This window comes from Oncorhynchus gorbuscha, linkage group LG16 (assembly GCF_021184085.1).
Source record: "Oncorhynchus gorbuscha isolate QuinsamMale2020 ecotype Even-year linkage group LG16, OgorEven_v1.0, whole genome shotgun sequence".
NCBI classification, from domain to species: domain Eukaryota; kingdom Metazoa; phylum Chordata; class Actinopteri; order Salmoniformes; family Salmonidae; genus Oncorhynchus; species Oncorhynchus gorbuscha.
Genome location: NC_060188.1, coordinates 86,166,753 through 86,182,019, shown reverse-complemented (window position 1 = coordinate 86,182,019; position 15,267 = coordinate 86,166,753). Strand labels below are relative to the sequence as shown.

General features: G+C 43.7%; 1 pseudogene; it reads left to right on the top strand.

Annotated features, from left to right (window-relative positions):
• The window catches only part of LOC123999854, a 43,040-nt pseudogene that overhangs the window by 6,696 nt on the left and 21,077 nt on the right, over positions 1-15,267 (top strand).

Sequence of the window (15,267 nt, the reverse complement as noted above, 5' to 3'; positions counted from 1 at the left end):
TAACAAAGCCATCACCTACAGAGAGATGAACTTGTAGAAGAGTCCCATAAGCAAGCTGGTTCCCCACAGAGCCCCAGGACTGCAACACAATTAGACTCAACCAAATCATGACAAAACAAAAATATAATTACTTGACACATTGGAAATATTTAACAAAAAAAACATGCAAACAAGAATGATATTTGGCCCTAAACAGAGAGTACACAGTTGCAGAAAACCTGACCACTGACTGACCCAAACTTAAGGAAAGCTTTGACTATGTACAGACTCAGTGAGCCTAGCCTTGCTATTAAGAGAGGCCGCCGTGGGCAGACCTGGCTCTCAAGAGAAGACAGGCTATGTGCACACTGTCCTCAAAATGAGGTGGAAACTGAGCTGCACTTCCTAACCTCCTGCCCAATGTATGACCATATTAGAGACACATATTTCACTCAGATTACACAGATTCACAAAGAATTAAAAAACAAACCCGATTTTGATAAACTCCCATATCTACTGGGTGAAATACAACAGTGTGCCATTACAGCAGCAAGATTTGTGACCTGTTGCCACAAGAAAAGGTCAACCAGTGATGAACAAACACCATTGTAAATACAGCCCGTATTTATGATTATTTATTTTCCCTTTTGTATTTTAACCATTTGTACATCGTTACACCACCATATATACATAATATGACAATTGTAATGTCTTTATTATTTTGGAACTTCTGTGAGTAGAATTTTTCTGTGAGTGTTCATGTTTATTGTTTATTTCACTTTTGTATATTATCTACTTCACTTGCTTTGGCAATGTTAACATATGTTTAGCATGCCAAAGAAAACTCCTTCAATTGAATTGAATTAAGAGAGAGATGGAAAAAGAAAGAGGGGGAAAGAAATAGAGAGATAAATAAAGATAGAGAGAGAGATAAATAAAGATAGGGGAGAGAGATAAATAAAGATAGGGAGAGAGAGATAAATAAAGATAGGGGAGAGATAAATAAAGATAGGGAGAGAGAGATAAAGATAGGGAGAGAGAGATAAATAAAGATAGGGAGAGAGAGATAAATAAAGATAGGGAGAGAGAGAAAATAAAGCCAGAGAGAGAGATAGAGAGAGAGAGGAAAAAGAAAGAGGGGGAAAGAGAGAGAGAGAGGGGGAGATAAATAAAGATAGGGAGAGAGAGATAAATAAAGATAGGGAGAGAGAGATAAATAAAGATAGGGAGAGAGAGATAAATAAAGATAGGAGAGAGAGATAAATAAAGAGGGGAGAGAGAGATAGGGAGAGAGGGAGATAAATAAAGATAAATAAAGATAGAGAGAGGAAAAAGAAAGAGGGGGGAAAGAGAGATAGATAAATAAAGATAGGGGAGAGAGAGATAAATAAAGATAGAGAGAGAGATAAAAAAGAAAGGGAGAGAGGAGAGATAAATAAAGATAGGGAGAGAGAGATAAATAAAGATAGGGAGAGAGAGATAAATAAAGATAGGGGAGAGAGAGAGAGAGAAGAGAGAGAGAGGAGAGAGAGAGAGGAGAGAGAGAGAAGAGAGAGACAGAGAGAGAGAGAGAGAGAGATAAATAAAGATAGAGAAGAGAGAAAAAGAGAAGGGGAAAGAGAAGATAGAGAGAGGGGGAGATAAATAAAGAGGAGAGAGAGAAAGAAAGATAGGGAGAGAGAGATAAATAAAGATAGGGAGAGAGATAAATAAAGATAGGGAGAGAGAGAAAGAGAGAGAGAGAGAGAGAGGAGAGGGAGAGAGAGAGAGAGAGAGAGAGAGAGAGAGAGACAGAGAGAGAGAGAAAGAGAGAGAGAGGGAGAGAGAGAGAGAGAGAGAGGAGAAGAGATAAATAAAGAGAGGAGAGAGGTGACTAAAGAAGAGAAGGAGAGAGAGAGAGAGGGAGAGAGGGAGATAAATAAAGATAGGGAGAGAGAGATAAATAAAGATAGGAGAGAGGGAGAGAGAGAGAGAAGAGAGGAGAGAGAGAGAGAGAGAGACAGAGAGAGAGAGAGAGAGAGAGAGAGAGAAAGAGAAAGAGGGAGAGAGGGAGAGAGAGAGAGAAAGAGAGGGAAAGACAGGGAGAGAGCCAGAGAGAGAGACAGAGGGAGAACAGTATAGCAGGTGAAAAGAGAGAGACAGAGAGAGAGAGAGAGAGAGAGAGAGACAGAGAGAGACAGAGAGAGAGACAGAGAGAGAGACAGATAGAGAGACAGAGAGAGATACAGAGAAAGAGACAGAGAGAGAGAGAAGAGAGACAGAGAGAGACAGAGAGAGGAGAGATAAATAAAGACAGAGGGAGAACAGTATAGCAGGTAATAGCAGGTGAAAAGAGAGAGACAGAGAGAGAGACAGAGAGAGAGACAGATAGAGAGACGAGAGACAGAGAAAGACAGAGAGAGAGAAAGACAGAGAGAGACAGAGAGAGAACAGTAATAGCAGGTGAAAAGAGAGAGACAGAGAGAGAACAGTATAGTAGGTGAAAAGAGAGAGACAGAGAGAGACAGAGAGAGAACAGTATAGTAGGTGAAAAGAGAGAGACAGAGAGAGAACAGTATAGTAGGTGAAAAGAGAGAGACAGAGAGAGAACAGTATAGCAGGTGAAAAGAAAAGAGAGAGAACAGAGCAGGTGAAAAGAGAACAGTATAGTAGGTGAAAAGAGGTAAAGAGAGGAATAATAAAGACTGTGCTTGATTCTGATTGGCAGGAGGGTACTGTTCACCTGATCTACGGAGTGTTGATCAGCCAATCCGCCGCTGCAGCAGCTCAACCTGTCCCAGATTGAGACGGGAGTGCAGAGGGCCCTCCTGCTGCGCCCAGACACCCCACCCCTCCCTGCCCCGAGACGTACAAACCCTGGAGGTCCGGACCCCGACATCACCATCCCCACCCAGGAGACCACCTACTGGTGCCACATCTTCCAACTGCCACCCAACATGCCCAAGAACCACATTGTCATGGTAAACCGCTAAACCTAGTCCTTTCAATAATGGAACCAGAATTAGAATGACATTTCGTTATTCCATAGAATTAGAATGACATTTCATTATTCCATAGAATTAGAATGACATTTCGTTATTCCATAGAATTAGAATGACATTTAGTTATTCCATAGAATTAGAATGACATTGAGTAATTCCATAGAATTAGAATGACATTTAGTTATTCCATAGAATTAGAATGACATTTAGTTATTCCATAGAATTAGAATGACATTTAGTTATTCCATAGAATTAGAATGACATTTAGTTATTCCATAGAATTAGAATGGCATTTAGTTATTCCATAGAATTAGAATTACATTTAGTTATTCCATAAAATTAGAATGACATTTAGTAATTCTATTAGGATTATTCTCAGTAATTATATTTCTATGGATGGAACCATCGAGTCCAATTCCATCAAACCCTGGCCCCTAGGCATTCGAATAGACTTGGATAAGTGAATATGGATATGGATATGAATGTAATCAATATGACAATATCCCTCCCATCCTTATTGCTTAGCCCTACCCAACTCTTGGGCATAGCAATGAGTTTGAAAATCTCAACAGTAGAGTCAATACCAATCAATCTCCACCTCTTCCTCCTCCTCCTCCTCCTCCTCCTCCTCCCTCCTCCTCCTCCTCCTCCTCCTCCCTCCTCCTCCTCCTCCCTCCCCTCCTCCTCCTCCTCCTCCTCCTCCTCCTCCTCCTCCTCCTCCTCCTCCTCCTCCCTCCCCCCCCTCCCCTCCTCCTCCTCATCTCTCTTCATCACCCCCACCCCAGTATGAGTCGGTGGTAACCCCCTGGTAACGAGGCCATAGTGCACCACATGGAAGTGTTTGAGTGTTCTCCTGAGATGAGTACAGTCCCACAGTACAGCGGGTCCTGTGACTCCCAGATGAAGCCCGCCAGCCTCAACTACTGTCGCCATGTTCTGGCGGCCTGGGCTATGGGGGGCGAAGGTAATACACACACAGACACCAGCACTGGGTTCAAATAGTATTCCTTTTTGTTCAAGTGCTTACAGTGCCTTCAGAAAGTATTCAAACCCTTGACCTTTTCTACATTTTGTTGTGTTACAACCTGAATTTTAAAAAACTGCCTGAATTTAAAAATATTAAATGTAGATTGTTTTGTTGTCTCTGGCCTAAACACAATACTCTATAATGTCAAACTTTAAACATTTTTTACTAGGCAAGTCAGTTAAGAACAGATTCTTATTTTCAATGACAGCCTAGGAACAGTGGGTTAACTGCCTGTTCAGGGGCAGAACAACAGATTTGTACCTTGTCAGCTCGGGGATTTGAACTTGCAACCTTTCAGTTACTAGTCCAACGCTCTAACCACTAGGCTACCCTGCCGCCCCTGGAATGATGTTCTGAGAAATGTTTACAAATTAATTAAAAATGAAAAGCTGAAATGTCTTGGGTCAATAAGTATTCAACACCTTTGTTATGGCAAGCTTAAAAATGTTCTGGAGTAAAAATGTGCAACAAGTCACATAATAAGTTGCATGGACAATAATAGTGTTTCACATTATTTTTTCATGACTACCTCATCTGTACCCCACACATACAATTATCTGTAAGGTCCCTCAGTAATGCTAAAATTTCAAACACAGTTTCAACCACAAAGACCAGGGAGGTTTTCCAATGCCTCGCAAAGAAGGGCACCTATTGGATGGGTAAAATATTAAAAATATTTTAAAAATGCAGACATTGAATATCCCTTTGAGCACGGTGAAGTTATTAATTACACTTTGGATATTGTATCAATGTACACAGTCACTACACAGATACAGGCGCCCTGAGCGGTTTCCTTCCTCTCCGGCTACTGAGTTAGGAAGGACACCTGTATTCTTGTAGTGACTGGGTATATTGATACACCATCCAAAGTGTAATTAATACCTTCACCGTGCTCAAAGGGATATTCAATGTCTGCTTTTTATTTTATTTTACCCATCTACCAATCAGTACCCTTCTTTGCGAGGCATTGGAAAACCTCCTGGTCTTTGTGGTTGAATCTGTGTTTGAAATTCACTTCTGATTGAGGGACCTTATAGATAATTAAATGTGTGGGGTAAAGAGATGAGGTAGTCATTTAAAAGCATGTTAAACACTATTATTGCACAGAGAGTGAGTCCATGCAACTTATTATGTGACTTTAACTTACTCCTGAATGTATGTAGGCTTGTTATAACAAAGGAGTTGAATAGTTATTGACTCAAGACATTCCAGCTTTAATATTATGGGGTATTGTGTGTAGGCTGTAACACAACAAATGTGGAAAAGTCAAGGGGTGTGAATACTGTCTGAAGGCACTATAGGTACACTGACACTTTGAGGGCATAATTGGTTAACATAGTAAAATCCTGAACAGTAAGAGCCTGCTGTTCAATTCTTTCCATATTAAGCACAGACGTGTCAACCAGGTAAGTCACAGTAGTAGAGAGGCAGGGTGGTAAAGTCTGAGAGACTAGAGATCCACAGAAACAGAGACAAACTGAGGAAACAACTCAGAGAAACCATTAAAGCATCAGAGGATGTTACTAGGAAAATACCTATCTCTGAATAATGTCATGTCTGGTTCAATAGAAGTATGTTTTGATGAGAGCAGGGAAGCAGTCTCTAGAGGAGCTGGTGCGTGGTGGTGAGTAGAGGAGCGTGTGTGTGTGTGTTTGTATGTGCCTCTGTGCATTGGTGTGTGTGTGTGTGTGTGTGTGTGTGTGTGTGTGTGTGTGTGTGTGAGTGAGTGAGTGAGTGAGTGAGTGAGTGAGTGAGTGAGTGTGTGTGTGTGCGTGTGCGTGTGCGTGTGCGTGTGCGTGTGTGTGAGTGAGTGAGTGAGTGAGTGAGTGAGTGAGTGAGTGAGTGTGTGTGTGTGTGTGTGTGTGTGTGTGTGTGTGTGTGTGTGTGTGTGAGAGTGTGTGAATCTGTGTGTGAATCTCTCTTATGTGTGTGTGTGTGTGTGTGTGTGTGTGTGTGTGTGTGTGTGTGTGTGTGTGTGTGTGTGTGTGTGTGTGTGTGTGTGTGTGTGTGTGTGTGTGTGTGTGTGTGTGTGTGTGTGTGTGTGTGTGTGTGTGTGTGTGTGAGAGTGTGTGTGTATGTGTGTCTGTGTGAATCTGTGTGTGTGTGTGTTCATGTAGGTGGTGGTGATTCTCTGGGATGTGTGAGGCAGAGGAAGACACATCTTACTGGATAAGAATCACATCACAGCCAGAGAACTGGTGCCTAGTGCCAAGCCTCTGAGCCCTCCCATTGGATTAGCAGACGGCGAAAACAAAACAGAAATCATGTGTTCTGCTGAGTGGCGAGGGTAGAAGCAGAGCTGGAGAGATGAGATTAGCTAGGAAATATACAGGCCTGTTCAGTTTTAGCACATTCTGGATCCCACTCACATCTAAAGGGAAATATGGCATTATAAAAGAAGGAGGCGAAAGAAGAGGAGGAAGGCGAGAAAAAGAAAGAGAGAGGGAAGAGAGAGATAGGGGAGAGTGTGGAGGAGGAGGAGGAGGATGAGGAAGAGAAAGACCAGTTATGTAAAATAGTCCTAGGGATGCTGCAGGCCGGGAGAGAAAAGATTCACAAGCTCTCCTCTCCTCTCCGGAATGTTAATAAGATTGATATGAAAATAAGTTTTTATCTCCAAAAGTATTTTTGTTTAATCGTCTATCTCTTTTATGAACAGATCCTCAGAACACGTTAGGGGAACATATACCATGTATAGTGATGAATATAGAAGATAGAAATAGAGACAAACAGACTCGGTGCTGTTTTAGTCTTCTCTGGATCAATAAGAGCTATTTCCTTCCTGCTGAAACTACTCCTTTTATGGTGGATGATTCACATGTCCCAAAAATAATATGTTCAATGATTAAAAAAATATACATAAATATTAACGTGATGTTCAATGATTAAAAAATATAGATGTTAAATGATAAAAATAACGTTGATGTTCAATGATTAAAAAATATACATGTTAAATGATAAAAATAACGTGATGTTCAAATTAAAATATAAAAATATGATAAAAATAACGTGATGTTCAATGATTAAAAATATACATGTTAAATGATAAAAAATGTTCAATGATTAAAAATATACATGTTAAATGATAAAAATAACGTGATGTTCAATGTTAAAATAATGTGATGTTAAATGATAAAAATAACGTGATGTTTAATGTTAAAAATAATGCATCTGTGTGTGTGTGCATGTGTAGTCTTTCTACTACCCAACTGATGCAGGGCTGCCTCTAGAGGACCAGCGTCTTCCAGGTTTCTTCGACTAGAGGTGCACTACCACAACCCACTCCTCATATCAGGTAAAAACGACCTACCCATCACAAAGTTATATACTATTCTACCCCTAAGAACCTTAGAGCTAGGTTATTAAATTACCACCCTTTAGCAATGTAGCTTTATTTTCTACCTGGTGGTAAATTGATCAATTACTGTCACTGATTGTCAACAGTCCACCCACCAGGTGTTCCCTGATTGGAGGCAGAGAATGAAAACCAGAAGTACCAGTTGATTAGCTCTGCTCTATAGTTCCCAATATCTCCCCTGCTTCTTCCATCTTCCTTCTACTCAACACCCGTCTTCATCTCTCCCTCCCTACGTCATCCGTCACTCCCTCTACCCCCTTCTTCCGAATCCCCATCCTTCTCTCATATTTTATCTCCTCCCCCACTACTCCTCTTCCTCCCTCCCCTACACCCCTTCTATCTCCCTTCCCCCTTCCTTCCCCCTCTACCCCTTTTCCCCCACTTACCTCCCTTCAGTCCCTTCCCCTCCCTCTACCTCTCCTCCTTCCTGTCTCCCCTCCTCTCTGACAGGTTCTGGTTATGCTGTGTCCCCATGCAGGTCGTAAGGACAACTCTGGGGTGCGTCTCTACCACACCCCCAGCTTAAGGAGGTACGACGCGGGCATCATGGAGCTTGGGCTGGTCTACACCCGGTTATGGCCATACCACCCAGAGAACAGAACTTCCATCTCACAGGATTCTGCACGTCCAAGTGTACACAAACTGTTAGTACAATATCTTTCTAACATAAATCCTTAGAAAACGTGTACACAGACTGTTGGTACAATATCTTTCTAACATAAATCCTCAGAAAACGTGCACACAGACTGTTGGTACAATATCCTTCTAACATAAATCCTTAGAAAACGTGTACACAGACTGTTGGTAGGCTACAATATCCCTCCGGGATGTCTACTGTAGATACAGGACTGAAACCACTCCTGGACCTTCTATAACAATGGAACATTTTGGTAGCTGGTAACATTTTACTCAAAACCCAGAGGTAAATGCATTAAGATGTGGTTGTAATGCATTGTGATACTTGTCATGACCTCCTTGTCTTATTGTAATCAGATACTATTTCTACTTACATGGCCAGAACTACAGTACAGTATCTCAGTACAAATGGAACTGACAGGAGTTAGTATATCATAATGGTGTAAGGGTTGTTGTCGGTGGAAAAAGTGTTCATGATGATTTTAATAAAAGAAAGCACTGAACACTGAATCAAAACAATAAACGATGACGTGAATTTACAAAACCGAAACAGTACCGTGTGGCCCAAACACTCACATGGAAACAAACACCCACAAACCAAAAGTGAAACCCAGGCTACCTAAATATGATTCTCAATCAGAGACAATTAATGACACCTGCCTCTGATTGAGAACCATACTAGGCCGAACATAAAAACCAACATAGAAAAACAAACATAGATTGCCCACCCTAGCCATGGGTCCCAAATGGATGGGAGATTCCGGCAGCCATGGACAGGCGGGAGACTCCGGAAGCGCCGGACAGGCGGGAAGCTCCGGCAGCGCCGAACAGGCGGGAGACTCCGGCAGCTCCAGAGTGAAGGGCGATTCTGGCATCGCCTGGCTGACTGACGGCTCTGGCGGCTCCTGGCTGGCTGACGGCTCTGGCGGCTCCTGGCTGGCTGGCGGCTCTGGCGGCTCCTGGCTGACTGGTGGCTTTGGCGGCTCCTGGCTGACTGGCGGCTCTGGCGGCTCAGGACAGACTGGCGGCTCTGGCGGCTCAGGACAGACTGGTGGCTCTGGCGGCTCAGGACAAACGGGAGACTCTGGTGGCTCAGGACAGACGGGAGACTCTGGCGGATCAGGACAGACGGGAGACTCTGGCGGATGAGGACAGACGGGAGACTCTGGAGGCTCAGGACAGACGGGAGACTCTGGAGGCTCAGGACAGACGGGAGACTCTGGCGGCTCAGGACAGACGGGAGACTCTGGCGGCTCAGGACAGACGGGAGACTCTGGCGGCTCAGGACAGACGGGAGACTCTGGCAGCGCTGGGCAGGAGGAAGGCTCTGGTAGCGCTGGACAGGCGGGAGCACCTGTAGGAAGAAGACGGAGAGACAGCCTGGTGCGGGGGGCTGCCACCGGAGGGCTGGTGTGTGGAGGTGGCACCGGATAGACCGGACCGTGAAGGCGCACTGGAGCTCTTGAGCACCGAGCCTGTCCAACCTTACCTGGTTGAATGCTCCCCGTAGCCAGGCCAGTGCAGCGAGGTGGAATAGCCCGCACTAGGCTGCGCTGGCAAACCGGGGACATCATGCGTAAGGCTGATGCCATGTACCTCGGCCCGAGGAGATGCACTGGAGACCAGATGCGTAGAGCCGGCTTCATGGCACCTGGCTCGATGCACACTCTAGCCCGGCCGATATGGGGAGCTGGAACGTACCGTACCGGGCTATGCACACGCACCGGGACACCGTGCGCTCCACCGCATAACACGGTGCCTGCCCGGTCCCTCTCTCTCTCCGGTAAGCCCGGAAGTTGGCGCAGGTCTCCTACCTGGCTTCACCACACTCCCCGTGTGCCTTCTCCAAGACATTTTTGGGGCTGCCTCTCGGGCTTCCAGCCGTGCTGCTGAGCTAGCTCCTCATAATGCCGCCCCTCGGCTTTCGCTGCCTCCAGCTCTGCCTTGGGGCGGCGATATTCTCCCGGCTGTGCCCATGGTCCCTTGCCGTCTAATATTTCCTACCAAGTCCAGTTCTCCAGGTATTGCTGTCTCTCCTGCTGCTGCTGTCTGTTACCACGCTGCTTGGTCCTTTCTTGGTGGTGGGTGTTTCTGTAAGGGTTGTTGTCGGTGGTAGAAGGATCGGACCAAAGCGCAGCGTGGGAAGTGTTCATGATGATTTTAATAAAAGAAAGCACTGAACACTGAATCAAAACAATAAAAGATGACGTGAATATACAAAGCCGAAACAGTACCATGTGGCCCAAACACTCACACGGAAACAAACACCCACAAACCAAAAGTGAAACCCAGGCTACCTAAGTATGATTCTCAATCAGAGACAACTAACGACACCTGCCTCTGATTGAGAACCATACTAGGCCGAACCCAAAAACCAACATAGAAAAAAAACATAGACTGCCCACCCCAACTCATACCCTGACCATACTAAAACAAAGAATAAAATAACAGAACTATGGTCAGAACGTGACAAATGGACCTTTCTTAACGTGTCCAATTCCTCTCATGACCTCCACCAGGCCCTTCCTCCAAGGGGGATCAACATCTTTGCGTCCCAGCTGCACACTCACTTGGCGGGGAGAGGGTGAGGACGGTCCTGGTGAGGGGTGGAAGAGAGGTGAAGGTGGTACAGGAGGATAAGCATTTCAGCACCCACTATCAGGTAACCCCTCTGGGTACATACTGCATGCACCAACAAACACACACGCACACACAGAGCTCTCTCTCTCTCGCTCTCTCAAGATACCACAAACTCTCCAAGGTTCAGTGAGGCAAGACACACACATCTGGTTTGCTGCTGCAGAACAACACAACTCTCCCTTGACCTGTATTCATATCCTTTCTCTAACTGATCAGTATTCATATCCTTTCTCTAACTGATCTGTATTCATATCCTTTCTCTAACTGATCAGTATTCATATCCTTTCTCTAACTGATCAGTATTCATATCCTTTCTCTAACTGATCAGTATTCATATCCTTTCTCCGACTGATCAGTATTCATATCCTTTCTCTAACTGATCAGTATTCATATCCTTTCTCTAACTGATCAGTATTCATATCCTTTCTCTAACTGATCAGTATTCATATCCTTTCTCTAACTGATCAGTATTCATATCCTTTCTCTAACTGATCAGTATTCATATCCTTTCTCTAACTGATCAGTATTCATATCCTTTCTCTAACTGATCAGTATTCATATCCTTTCTCTAACTGATCAGTATTCATATCCTTTCTCTAACTGATCAGTATTCATATCCTTTCTCTAACTGATCAGTATTCATATCCTTTCTCTAACTGATCTGTATTCATATCCTTTCTCTAACTGATCAGTATTCATATCCTTTCTCTAACTGATCAGTATTCATATCCTTTCTCCGACTGATCTGTATTCATATCCTTTCTCTAACTGATCAGTATTCATATCCTTTCTCTAACTGATCAGTATTCATATCCTTTCTCTAACTGATCAGTATTCATATCCTTTCTCTAACTGATCAGTATTCATATCCTTTCTCTAACTGACCTGTATTCATATCCTTTCTCTAAATAGTCTAGATGCAACCTCGAGGGACATAAACCATTTTATTTGTAGATGATCAGTATTCAAATCCTTTTCTAACTCCAACAGTGTTAATACCTAGCAATAAAAATAAGTATTCATATCCTTTCTCTTGAACTCCCTTTGTATCAGTATTCATACTATTTTCCTCGTCAGTCTTCTAACCTCCTGCCTGTACAACATTCTTCCTTGTAACCAGCTTCATATCTTCTGAAGTCTGATACAAGACAATCCTTTCTCAACATCAAAACAAGAAATCACTGCCAGATCATTGTGTTTTATAAAAATAAATAAAGAGAGTTACACTCCTATATACAACTGCCAGTAATTTATTGGGTAAAACACCACCAATGTTTCAGCATCACAGTGACTTCTTCAGGATGAAGGTGGGTTGTTCATGTTTTACCAACTGACCAATTCTGAGACTTTATATTGTATAGAGTGAGTGCCAATCTCTTTATTATTATTGTTTTATAGCCTTTTTAACTGATCGTAGTCAGCACCTCTACTAACTTTTCTTGGCTCATGTTTTTCACTGGATCATTGTGTTTTGAAATCCTTCAACTGATGAGAATGTTGTTGTCTCCTCCTGCAGATAATCAGAATGCTGAGGAAGATGGTGACAGTGCTCAGTATGCATCCTCTTTCTACTTTCACAGCTGTCTCAGCAGGTGGAATAAGATACTCTAACTGACAGTACGGTGGGTTTTGTCTCTGGAATAAGATTCAGTAAAGGGAACGGGGACTTTCAGTGAGAGAAAGAAGGAAGAGAAGATGACTGAGGGTGAAACAAGACGAGAACAACAGAGATGATACACAGTACTACTACAGCTACAGTCTGTCTCTGCTCTGCTGCAGATCAACAAAGATGATACAATATACTCCTACAGCTACAGTCTGTCTCTGCTCTGCTGCAGAACAACAGAGATGATACACAGTACTACTACAGCTACAGTCTGTCTCTGCTCTGCTGCAGATCAACAGAGATGATACAATATACTCCTACAGCTACAGTCTGTCTCTGCTCTGCTGCAGATCAACAGAGATGATACAATTACTCAACATCAAAACAGCTCACAGTCTGATCATTGTGCTGCAGATCAACAAGATGATACAAAGAGAGCTACAGTCTGTCTCTGCTCTGCTGCCAGAACAACAGAGATGATACAATATACTCCTACAGCTACAGTCTGTTCTGCTGCAGATCAACAGAGATGATACAATAACTGGGTTGTACAGCTACAGTTGTCTCTGCTCTGCTGCAGATCAACAGAGATGATACAATATACTCCTACAGCTACAGTCTGTCTCTGCTCTGCTGCAGATCAACAGAGATGATACACAGTACTACTACAGCTAAGTTTTCTTGCTCTGCTGCAGAACAACAGAGATGATACACAGTACTACTATGAGAAGTTGTCTCTGCTCCTGCAGATAACAGAGATGATGAGGAAGACTACTACAGCTTCAGTCTGTCTCTGCTCTGCTGCAGATCAACAGAGATGAATAAGTACTACTACAGCTACAGTCTGTCTTGCTCTGCTGCAGATCAACAGAGATGATACACAGTACTACTACAGCTACAGTCTGTCTCTGCTCTGCTGCAGAACAACAGAGATGATACACAGTACTACTACAGCTACAGTCTGTCTCTGCTCTGCTGCAGAACAACAGAGATGATACACAGTACTACTACAGCTACAGTCTGTCTCTGCTCTGCTGCAGAACAACAGAGATGATACACAGTACTACTACAGCTACAGTCTGTCTCTGCTCTGCTGCAGAACAACAGAGATGATACACAGTACTACTACAGCTACAGTCTGTCTCTGCTCTGCTGCAGATCAACAGAGATGATACACAGTACTACTACAGCTTCAGTCTGTCTCTGCTCTGCTGCAGAACAACAGAGATGATACACAGTACTACTACAGCTACAGTCTGTCTCTGCTCTGCTGCAGATCAACAGAGATGATACAATATACTCCTACAGCTACAGTCTGTCTCTGCTCTGCTGCAGAACAACAGAGATGATACAATAGTACTACTACAGCTACAGTCTGTCTCTGCTCTGCTGCAGATCAACAGAGATGATACAATATACTCCTACAGCTACAGTCTGTCTCTGCTCTGCTGCAGAACAACAGAGATGATACACATACTACTACAGCTGAAGTCTGTCTCTGCTCTGCTGCAGAACAACAGAGATGATACAATACTACTACAGCTACAGTCTGTCTCTGCTCTGCTGCAGAACAACAGAGATGATACACAGTACTACTACAGCTACAGTCTGTCTCTGCTCTGCTGCAGAACAACAGAGATGATACACAGTACTACTACAGCTTCAGTCTGTCTCTGCTCTGCTGCAGAACAACAGAGATGATACACAGTACTACTACAGCTACAGTCTGTCTGCTCTGCTGCAGAACAACAGAGATGATACACAGTACTACTACAGCTACAGTCTGTCTGCTCTGCTGCAGAACAACAGAGATGATACACAGTACTACTACAGCTTCAGTCTGTCTGCTCTGCTGCAGAACAACAGAGATGATACACAGTACTACTACAGCTACAGTCTGTCTCTGCTCTGCTGCAGATCAACAGAGATGATACACAGTACTACTACAGCTTCAGTCTGTCTCTGCTCTGCTGCAGATCAACAGAGATGATACACAGTACTACTACAGCTACAGTCTGTCTCTGCTCTGCTGCAGAACAACAGAGATGATACAATATACAGTACTACTACAGCTACAGTCTGTCTCTGCTCTGCTGCAGAACAACAGAGATGATACACAGTACTACTACAGCTGAAGTCTGTCTCTGCTCTGCTGCAGAACAACAGAGATGATACACAGTACTACTACAGCTACAGTCTGTCTCTGCTCTGCTGCAGAACAACAGAGATGATACACAGTACTACTACAGCTACAGTCTGTCTCTGCTCTGCTGCAGAACAACAGAGATGATACACAGTACTACTACAGCTGCAGTCTGTCTCTGCTCTGCTGCAGAACAACAGAGATGATACACAGTACTACTACAGCTACAGTCTGTCTCTGCTCTGCTGCAGAACAACAGAGATGATACACAGTACTACTACAGCTGCAGTCTGTCTCTGCTCTGCTGCAGAACAACAGAGATGATACACAGTACTACGACAGCTACAGTCTGCTCTGCTCTGCTGCAGAACAACAGAGATGATACACAGTACTACTACAGCTACAGTCTGTCTCTGCTCTGCTGCAGAACAACAGAGATGATACACAGTACTACTACAGCTACAGTCTGTCTGCTCTGCTGCAGAACAACAGAGATGATACACAGTACTACTACAGCTACAGTCTGTCTGCTCTGCTGCAGAACAACAGAGATGATACACAGTACTACTACAGCTACAGTCTGTCTGCTCTGCTGCAGAACAACAGAGATGATACACAGTACTACTACAGCTACAGTCTGTCTCTGCTCTGCTGCAGAACAACAGAGATGCAGAGTTGCCTGTTTAAAAATAAAGAGGAACAATGCAAATATTCTGTAAACCATGGTAACTTAATGTTACCCTCTAGGAAGATACGTGTAAAACATTGGCAGAACATTGCCTGATTTGAGTGTGTGTGTCCCCAACAGGGGGACGTCCTCTTGACAAAGTGCACATACAACACAGAGGACAGGAGCCAGCCTACAGTGGTGAGTATGTTTGGTTTTCACTACAAGTG